Here is a 10,436-nt window from a genome sequence, read left to right on the forward strand (position 1 = left end):
GTATATGATGCAGCCGGAAGGTTTTGTCGATCCAAAGGGAGCTAACAAAGTGTGCAATCTCCAGCAATCCATTTATGGACTGGTGCAAGCCTCTCGGAGTTGGAATAAACGCTTTGATAGTGTGATCAAAGCATTTGGTTTTATACAGACTTTTGGAGAAGCCTGTATTTACAAGAAAGTGAGTGGGAGCTTTGTAGCATTTCTGATATTATATGTGGATGACATATTACTAATTGGAAATGATATAAATTTCTGGATAGCATAAAGGGATACTTGAATAAGAGTTTTTCAATGAAAGACCTCGGTGAAGCTACTTACATATTGGGCATTAAGATCTATAGAGATAGATCAAGACGCTTAATTGGACTTTCACAAAGCACATACCTTGACAAAGTTTTGAAGAACTTCAAAATGGATCAAGCAAAGAAGGATTCTTGCCTGTGTTACAAGGTGTGAAGTTGAGTAAGACTCAATGCCCGACCACTGCAGAAGATGGAGAGAAAATGAAAGATGTTCCCTATGCTTCAGCCATAGGCTCTATCATGTATGCAATGCTGTGTACCAGACCTGATGTGTGCCTTGCTATAAGTCTAGCAGGGAGGTACCAAAGTAATCCAGGAGTGGATCACTGGACGGCGGTCAAGAACATCCTGAAATACCTGAAAAGGGCTAAGGATATGTTTCTCGTATATGGAGGTGACAAAGAGCTCATCGTAAATGGTTACGTTGATGCAAGTTTTGACACTGATCTGGAAGATTCTAAATCGCAAACCGGATACGTATTTACATTAAACAGTGGAGCTGCCAGTTGGTGCAGTTCTAAACAAAGCGTCGTGGCGGGATCTCATGTGAAGCGGAGTACATAGCTGCTTCGGAAGCAGCAAACGAAGGAGTCTGGATGAAGGAGTTCATATCCGATCTAGGTGTCATACCTAGTGCATCGGGTCCAATGAAAATCTTTTGTGACAATACTGATGCAATTGCCTTGGCAAAGGAATCCAGATTTCACAAGAGAACCAAGCACATCAAGAGACGCTTCAATTCCATCCGGGATCTAGTCCAGGTGGGAGACATAGAGATTTGCAAGATACACACGGATCTGAATGTAGCAGACCCGTTGACTAAGCCTCTTCCACGAGCAAAACATGATCAGCACCAAGGCTCCATGGGTGTTAGAATCATTACTGTATAATCTAGATTATTGACTCTAGTGCAAGTGGGAGACTGAAGGAAATATGCTCTAGAGGCAATAATAAAGTTATTATTTATTTCCTTATATCATGATAAATGTTTATTATTCATGCTAGAATTGTATTAACCGGAAACATAATACATGTGTGAATACATAGACAAACAGAGTGTCACTAGTATGCCTCTACTAGACTAGCTCGTTAATCAAAGAAGGTTATGTTTCCTAACCATGGACAAAGAGTTGTTATTTGATTAACGGGATCACATCGTTAGGTGAATGATCTGATTGACTTGACCCATTTCGTTAGCTTAGCACTTGATCGTTTAGTTTGTTGCTATTGCTTTCTTCATGACTTATACATGTTCCTATGACTATGAGATTATGCAACTCTCGTTTACCAGAGGAACACTTTGTGTGCTACCAAACGTCACAACGTAACTGGGTGATTATAAAGGTGCTCTACAGGTGTCTCCAAAGGTACATGTTGGGTTGGCGTATTTCGAGATTAGGATTTGTCACTCCGATTGTCGGAGAGGTATCTCTGGGCCCTCTCGGTAATACACATCACATAAGCCTTGAAAGCATTGCAACTAATGAGTTAGTTGTGAGATGATGTATTACGGAACGAGTAAAGAGACTTTACGGTAACGAGATTGAACTAGGTATTGAGATACCGACGATCGAATCTCGGGCAAGTAACATACCGATGACAAAGGGAACAACGTATGTTGTTATGCGGTCTGACCGATAAAAGATCTTCGTAGAATATGTAGGAGCCAATATGAGCATCCAGGTTCCGCTATTGGTTATTGACCGGAGACATGTCTCGGTCATGTCTACATTGTTCTCGAACCCGTAGGGTCCGCACGCTTAAGGTTTCGATGACAGTTATATTATGAGTTTATGAGTTTTTGATGTATCAAAGGAGTTCGGAGTCCCGGATGGGATCGGGGACATGAAGAGGAGTCTCGAAATGGTCAATACATAAAGATTGATATATTGGAAGCCTATATTTGGATATCGGAAGTGTTCCGGGTGAAATCAGGATTTTACTGGAGTACCGGGAGGTTACCGGAACCCCCCGGGAGGTATATGGGCCTTAGTGGGCCTTAGTGGAAGAGAGGAGAGGTGGCCAGGGCTGGGCCGCGCGCCCCTCCCCCCTAGTCCGAATAGGACAAGGAGAGGGGGGCGGCGCCCCCCCTTCCTTCTCTCTCTCCTCTTTCCCCCCTCCCGAATCCTATTCCAACTAGGAAAAGGGGGGAATCCTACTCCCGGAGGGAGTAGGACTCCTCCTGGCGCGCCCTCTCCTGGCCGGCCGCACCCCCTCCCCCCCCCTTTGATCCTTTATATACGGAGGCAAGGGGCACCCCTAGAGACACAAGTTGATCCACATGATCATATTCTTAGCCGTGTGCGGTACCCCCTTCCACCATAGTCCTCGATAATATTGTAGCGGTGCTTAGGCGAAGCCCTGCGACGGTAGTACATCAAGATCGTCACCACACCGTCGTGCTGACGGAACACTTCCCCGACACTTTGCTGGATCGGAGTCCGGGGATCGTCATCGAGCTGAACGTGTGCTAGAACTCGGAGGTGTCGTAGTTTCGGTGCTTGATCGGTCGGGCCGTGAAGACGTACGACTACATCAACCACGTTGTGCTAACGCTTCCTTTGTCAATCTACAAGGGTACGTAGATTACACTCTCCCCTGTCGTTGCTATGCATCACCATGATCTTACGTGTGCATAGGAAATTTTTTGAAATTACTACGTTACCCAACAACGTCGCCACAAACCAACCACGGATCAGAAGAGCTCGCGCGCAACTAGGAAAGTGCACTCCACATGCGGTGCCGGTTCTCCACTCGAGGTTCGCCATATAGAAAGGTCGTCCTCCAAATCTTTTCACTCGCCCTGTCTTCCACTCGCACATCAATGTACCGTGCACATGAATCCAACACAGTCACGTTAAGCTTCTCATCCCAATAGAGTGCGAGTCCTCCACTAAGACCATCACTCGAAACACCTGCAAAACCCTTCATATGTAACATCCATCTTAATCTCTCCATATTTGTAGAGGCCTGCCTTGTCTCAGACAAAAACACAAGCCCTGGGGAATTGGCTTTTGAGAGGGCCAAAACCTCATGAACTGTCCAGCGGTTCCCCACCCCCCGGCAGTTCCACACGAGGATATTCATTGCTCCCGGCAGTCCTCCTCGAAGGAGGCCGCCGATCTATCATCAGACCCATTGCTCAAGTCGACACGGGCTCTCTTGCTGTTGTTGGTGCTGGAAGGAGAGGAGTTCTCCATCTCATCCTCCCCCTTCCCTTCGGTAAGAGGCAAAACACCTCGAGAACTGTTATTTGCCACATTATTAGACCCTGATTGGTCACCCTCCAATGCGAGTCTTTTCCTAGCAGCAGGATCCACTTGCATGTTCGTGCATCCCTCCTCATACGGGCTTGTTGCCGCATCCAGGGTCTCCGGATCAAACACCTTCACCCCTGGCGATATGTTCTGTGAGGGTTGAGGAGCGGACCGCTTCTGGTTCCCCCCCTCGGCTAAAGCTATCATGGGAAGGAGGCTTATTCAGGCCGTCCGCATAGAGCCAAGCGCCATACTTCTTATCCTTCTCCTCATGCACACCGGATCCGCACTCCTTGTAGTCGTGTCCAATCAGCCCACATACACTGCAAAATCATGCCAATTTTTCATATCTCACCAAATAAATCTGGCGTTCTTTCCCCCTCATAACACTGACAAACTTGGTAAGGGGTCGGCGGACATCATGCCGAACCCTAACCCTAATGTAATCACCACGAGTATTACCATTGAGCCTCATCTCTACAATCTCTCCTGAATTCCGAAGCAGATTTTCCACAATGTTTTTCTTACAGAACGCCTCCGGGATCTTATGAATTTGGAGCCAGATTGGCATGAACACCATCAGCACCTCTTCTGCTTTTGTGAAGCCATCATATGGAACCATCAGCACAAGTAGATTCCTGAAGAGCCATGGCCCTTGATCCATCATCCATTCCCAGTCTCCCAAGCATGACGCCTGCACGACAAAGAGCTTCGGACCTACCGGGCGGAACCTCACCGGCTGCACAGGATTCCATGATGCACGCATATCTTTGTAGAAAGCCGACTGGCTGAAGGTCTTGTCCGTGCAAACCCTAGCCAGCGCAAGCCATCTCACACTTTCATTGATCTCTGGATCGGCTTCATCTATCACCAGATCATCAAATTCTTCGTCTTCCAAGTTGAGTTGTTCCAGCACATCACCAAGATCCAGCGCCCCGGATGAGCCGCCGCCAACACTGGTTCCTGAGAGGGCGACCGTAGGTGGATCCATCGCTACCGAGAGGAAGCAGGACCTGAGGGTGTCGTCCGTAGGCCTCCTACAGGGAGGAGGAAGATCGATAGTAGCGGGTACTCACGGGCGCCGGAATCGCCAGCGAGGATAGAAAACCCTAGCCTTACGCTAGGGGAAACCGAGTCGACTTCTAGATATGTCTACTTAGTTTTGTCTTCTCTTAGGAAGACGGGCAGATTTAAATCTCAGGACCAAAGACAGTGTGAATGGTTGGCCTTGATTCCTCTTGATAGATTAACAACATATCCAAAGAGAAAGTAGTTGGTTGCTAACTGCACAGTACTGTGACGAACAACGACAAAGTGATATATTCAGTTCAAGAAAAGTCAAGAACTTCAGAAAGAACTAACACTACCTATCATTGCATTACATATTTATTGTGATAGACAAACTCGAAAAGCATATCAACAATGCATCGAACAATTTGGGCATCGCAAGAAGGGCTACAAATCCTTCATATATTGATTTTGGTGCCACTGAAACTCATCTTTCTTCATGTACTATTTTGTATATACACAAACGGTAAGAAAAAAAGGAAACAGAACTTGTGAGATGTATGATGCTCGGATATGCATGAACCTGACGTTATTGCGCCTATTTGTAGCATTGTTCAACACGTGTGGCTGTTCGTCGCCACAACCTGCTGTTATTCCTTTGTTGGTTGCACCAGTCCCCTGCTCGTCGCCGCGCTGTCCTACCTTGCTAGTAGTCATCCGGTGCCCAGCTTTGCAAGCCATGTGTCTTCTTGTGCCTGCATAGCATTCCCAAGCGGCATGTGCAGGCAAACTCCCGTCCACGGGAACCTGCTAATTAATCTGTCATTAGTGCTCATGGATGGTGCGGCTGATGGAGGACACGCCAGGGACATGTCCACTTCCAAGACTTCCGTTGGTTTCATCTACAAAACGAAATTAGATGCTAGATTGGATATGAAGTAACTAGGAGACCAAGGGGTGATGGATCAGATCATACCATTTCTTCTAGATTATGTAGTTTCGATGGAACACTGAAGCGGAGGGCGACATGGATGGAGACACCGCATCATGGTTAGCCTGAGATAGGAAGGAAAGGGATGATCGGGTTTGGTTTGCTAGATTTTTTTTTCAGCTTATAATTGATGCGTGCTTTGTGGAGGAAGGTGTCTAGGAGGGAGAAATTTTTAGGAAGAGGCATGCACGTGGGACATCAGGCCAAGGACTCTTTTTCTTGGTTTTTTAAGGCCAAGGACTCTTTGAGGGACGTCATCATAGGCTTTGACATGGGACATTAGGCTAGGACTCTTTGAGGCAAATAATCGTACGGCTGTAGATAGTTAATCTGAAGATCGAACGGACAATTTTCTTAGTTGTGAGGATTAACGTGGAGGTTTGTATGGTGCCTCCAATTAGTAAATATAAGATATAAGATTTGTTTTCCAAAATTGATGAACTTCTTTAAAATATATGAATTTTTAAAAATTTGATGAACTTTTTGCAAAGTGAAATAACTTTTTCAAATTTATTAATTTTTCTTTCAAATTTGATGAACTTTTTTACAAACTTGATACACTTTTTTCAAATTCGACTGACTTCTTTGCAAAATGATTAACTTTTTTGAAGTTTGTGGTTATTTTTTTCAAAATTATTAACTTTTTTCCGAAAATCATTGAGCTCTTTTCCAAAAATCAGTGAACTCTCTTCTGAACCAATGGTTTTTTTTCAAAATTGATGAAATTTTAAAAAAAAGTTGAACCTTTTTCGGAATTGATGAACTTTTCTTCAACTTTGTGAACAAATTTTAAATTCCATGAACATTTTTTGAATTCAGTATTTTTTCGAATTCTATGAATTTTTTGTTTTTGTTTGTTTTTCGTATTGACTCAAAAGTCAACTATGAACCGGTCAACTGTCATGAATAAAAAAAAAGGAAAATAACTGTGTTTTTCACGGGTTGCATTTTAAAGATAAAAGGAGTCTAGCACATCAGGTGTGATGGGAGACTTGGTCAATGTGTTCGTTGTTAAAACTGGAGCATCGCGTTTTGAATCATGGTGTGCACACCCTTTTCTGGGTATTAAACGGAGAAAAAATAAGTAGTAATGGGTTGGCCCACTAGGCGCTGCAGTGAGCGCCGGTTCAGTTCTACAGCCACGTTTTCAAACAGTCACTTTTCGCAGGCTAGCCCCACAAATCGAGAATCCAGCATACCCATGGGCCGAATGGCTGTTAGACAAAAAAATTATTTGCCTTAATAAAAAGACAAAAAACATTATTGTCTGACCGTACCCTAATACCTATTTCTATTTCGCGCCTTTAGCGTTGTTTTCTACTATTCTGGCAACTTCGCGCAACCCCCTCTGTCCTGGGCTTGGACTACTTACTTTTTTTATATTCTCTTAACCTTCAAAAAATACGAGACCAAGGTGGAGAGAAGAACAACTTACTTGTTGTGCACACTTACTTCTCTTTTTTTCTTGCGTGGAAAATGTAACGCTAAACAAGGCAGTGCATTCCATGGTTTTCTTTCTGTTTTTTCGTCCAGTTTTTCTCCAACTTTTTTCACTTATTTGTCTTCTTTTCCTGTTCCTTTTTCTTTTATTTTCTTAATTTGCAAACTTTTTTCAAACTCATGAACCTTTTAAAACTCACAAACCTTCTTCAAATTCATAAACAATTTTCAAATTCGTGAACTTTTTTCAAATCCATGATTTTTTTTTGTAAAATTCGTGAACTTTTTTTTGAATCTATGAACATATATTACAGATTCATGATTTTTTTGTAAAATTAATGAACTTTTTTTGAATCTATGAACATATATTACAGATTCATGATAATTTTCTACACCCACAAACTTGTTTTCAAATCCATGAACTTTTATTCTAGTCTGCGAACTTTTTCAAATCAACGAATGTTTTATAATCCGCAAAGTTTTGTTCAACAACCAGGACTTTTCCAAATTCGTGAACTTTTACCTTATCTGTAATATTTTTTCAAATTCATGAACTTTATTCAAAAATCATGATTTTTCTTCAAAATTCATGAACTTTTATCATTTTTTTACTATTTTCAAATATGTGAACTTTCCCCTATTTGCGAACTTTTTCAAATTGGTGAAATTTTTGAATTCATGAACTTTTCAAATGTGCATACTTTTTGTCCAAATTGGTAAACTTTTTTTCAAATTTGTCAACTTTTTGCAGATTTATGATCTTTTTAAATTCATAAAAAAATCCAATTCTTTGATAAGTCAACGGCCAATGGCGTCAAATGGTCAAAGGGTTGAACATTCAACTGTGAAAAGTTCAAAGGTTAGTGGTTAAAAAGTTAAACTGCCAACTAATGAGAACAACGTTCGAGCTTGAGGCTGCTGTGGAGCGATCGATTAAGATGCTTTGGTGGGACCCTGGTAAACTTCAGCCAACACACTCCGTGTTGTGATGACTAATGGATGCATCTTCCTAAGATTCAGATATTATGCTTTGTCATACATATAGTTCACACCATTATGAATTTTCATCATGCTTGTATACGTGTTGCGGGTTATGTACTTTATAACCATAACTCCTTTCATCAACATTTTTTTATGTTCTTTTCATCATTGTGCCTTAGATAGAGTGCATAGTGTTCTCCACAATGATTATGCTGAAAGGACCAACCATCTGGTTCAATGCAGAATACTTGTTGCTTGGCAATTTATAGAAATATTATACTATTGTGTGAATAGACCGTTCAAATGGCCCAACAGAGGTATATTTTGTTTTTCATATTACGATCTGGAGTTGTTTTATTTTGAGATGGTACTTGAGAAGAGTTATACTCCCTACATTACTAAATATAAGACTTATTTACAGTTTAAATTCAACTGCCAAAACGTCTTATATTTAGGAATGGGGGAGTAGTAAAGTTGAGTTAGGACTTGATCACTAAGGATTCTTCTTATAGAAGGATGTTTACTACTCCCTCCGTACCAGTGCATTAAGCACATTATGAAAACCAGATAATCCCAAAATATTTATGTGTGATGCATTAACTCCACGTCTCGTTCCTTGTTTCTTGCCATGAAAAAGTAATCAACCAATAGGGACATGGGGCGTGTATGCCTTCAATGACTTGAGACTATCTAGCATATCATGCAGTGGTTAGTTATCTGCATTCAATGGTATTAATTAGCAAATAAACATCAAGCTCTCTCGTTTTTCTTCCCGTCTTGGTCATAGTGCACAACCTAAGATGCCTAATGCACCGTTGCGGAGGGAGTACACTTTTTTGGAGAACTAGAGTTTACCGAGTGCATGATCAGTGGTAAGTGCTCTTAGATTTCAAAATTTTAGTGTGCTTTATAAGCTTCGTTTCTCCATCGATATTTTTTTCTATAATACGCATAAGCAAGCATATCATTGTATTACGAAGAAACGGCAAAGAAGCCGGATACCACACCTCTCGGCCATTAAAACCACCATGCACACCCAGTGGCATGGGAAGCCCGGCCCGGCCCGAAAAATCCAAACCCGGCCTGGCCTGACGCCGCTCCCGGGCCGGGCTCGGGCATAGATTTTGAGCCCGATGGCCGGGCCGGGCCAAGCCCAGGCCCATCATTTTTGCGCTTTTCTGAAGGGGCCCGGCCCGAAGCTCGAGTCCTGGTGGGCTTTTATGTGTTCGGGCCGGGCTTTGGCCCAAAAAACAGGCTCGATGGCCGGGCCAGGCCTGGGCCCGGGCCTGGGTTTTTTATGTCGGGCTTGGCTAGGCCTGGCCCGGCCCGAGGTTTGGCCAGGTATACCCACAAGCAATACGAAGCATGCTACACCTAGACCAACCTCATGCCAATGATGATGGGGTAAGTCACACCTAGACCAAGCATGCTACTCCATTGATATGCAAGTAGCTCATGTGTAGGATATATATTTTTATTGGTAATGGCACTTTCAGCTAGAAGAGAACAATTGCTTTCATTAGTACTCCCTCCTTAAAGAAATATAAAAGCGTTCATAGATCACTAAAGTAGGGTGTGTAGGTTGGGATATATTCTTCCGTAGATGCCCAGCTAGGATACATATTGGATGTTGTCATGGTACCAGCCACCTCTATCATGCACCTTCATCTTCTCAATTTTGGGCAAGCACTATGCTGCTAAAAGAATTTGATTTTCTTTAGAAGAAGCTAAAAGTATTTGATGTGGTCTTGCAGTACAACAAATCCACAGTCCGATCCAAACCACATGCACGCTGGTCCGTTTTTCTTGTCAACACACACTGGTCAAATAATATTATTCGTATCCTTCCCTCATGAGGCAATTGGTCCTATGATTGGGGATAGATTTAGAAACCAGTCTGTTCAAGTAAGGATGGCGTGGCGGCGGCGGCGTCCTCGTGGTGGACATGTGTCCTCGGGCTCCGTGGTTGCGACAGTGTTTGCTCCAGCGTCAGCGTGGAGCTTGGGAGGTATTCCAGGAGCGGATGCAGATTGTGGTCTGCATCAACGACAGTGTAGCGACCAGACCTCAAACGGTCCAATCTCTGTGCTCCGGTGTCATCTCTAGACCAGTAATGCTGACACCACACAGTACTTGAAGGATTTATAACAGAGTAACAATCACACACTTATTACATCGATTGTCTCAAAAGAGAACTCATTACAATAAATATGGCTTAAGGCCATCTAATCACGATAACAGCGGAAGGCTTGGAAGATAAGTGAGTCCATCAACTTCAACGGCATCACTGAGTATAGAACCACGACCTAAAAGCACCTTACTCGTCGTCTGAAAAGTTTGCAACATGAATGTTGCAGCCTGAAACGGGTCAGTGTTGGGGAACGTTGCAGAAAACAAAAAATTTCCTACGGTTTCACCAAGATCCATCTATGAGTTCATCTAGCAACGAGTGCTTGG

This window comes from Triticum urartu, chromosome 1 (assembly GCF_003073215.2).
Source record: "Triticum urartu cultivar G1812 chromosome 1, Tu2.1, whole genome shotgun sequence".
NCBI lineage: Eukaryota > Viridiplantae > Streptophyta > Magnoliopsida > Poales > Poaceae > Triticum > Triticum urartu.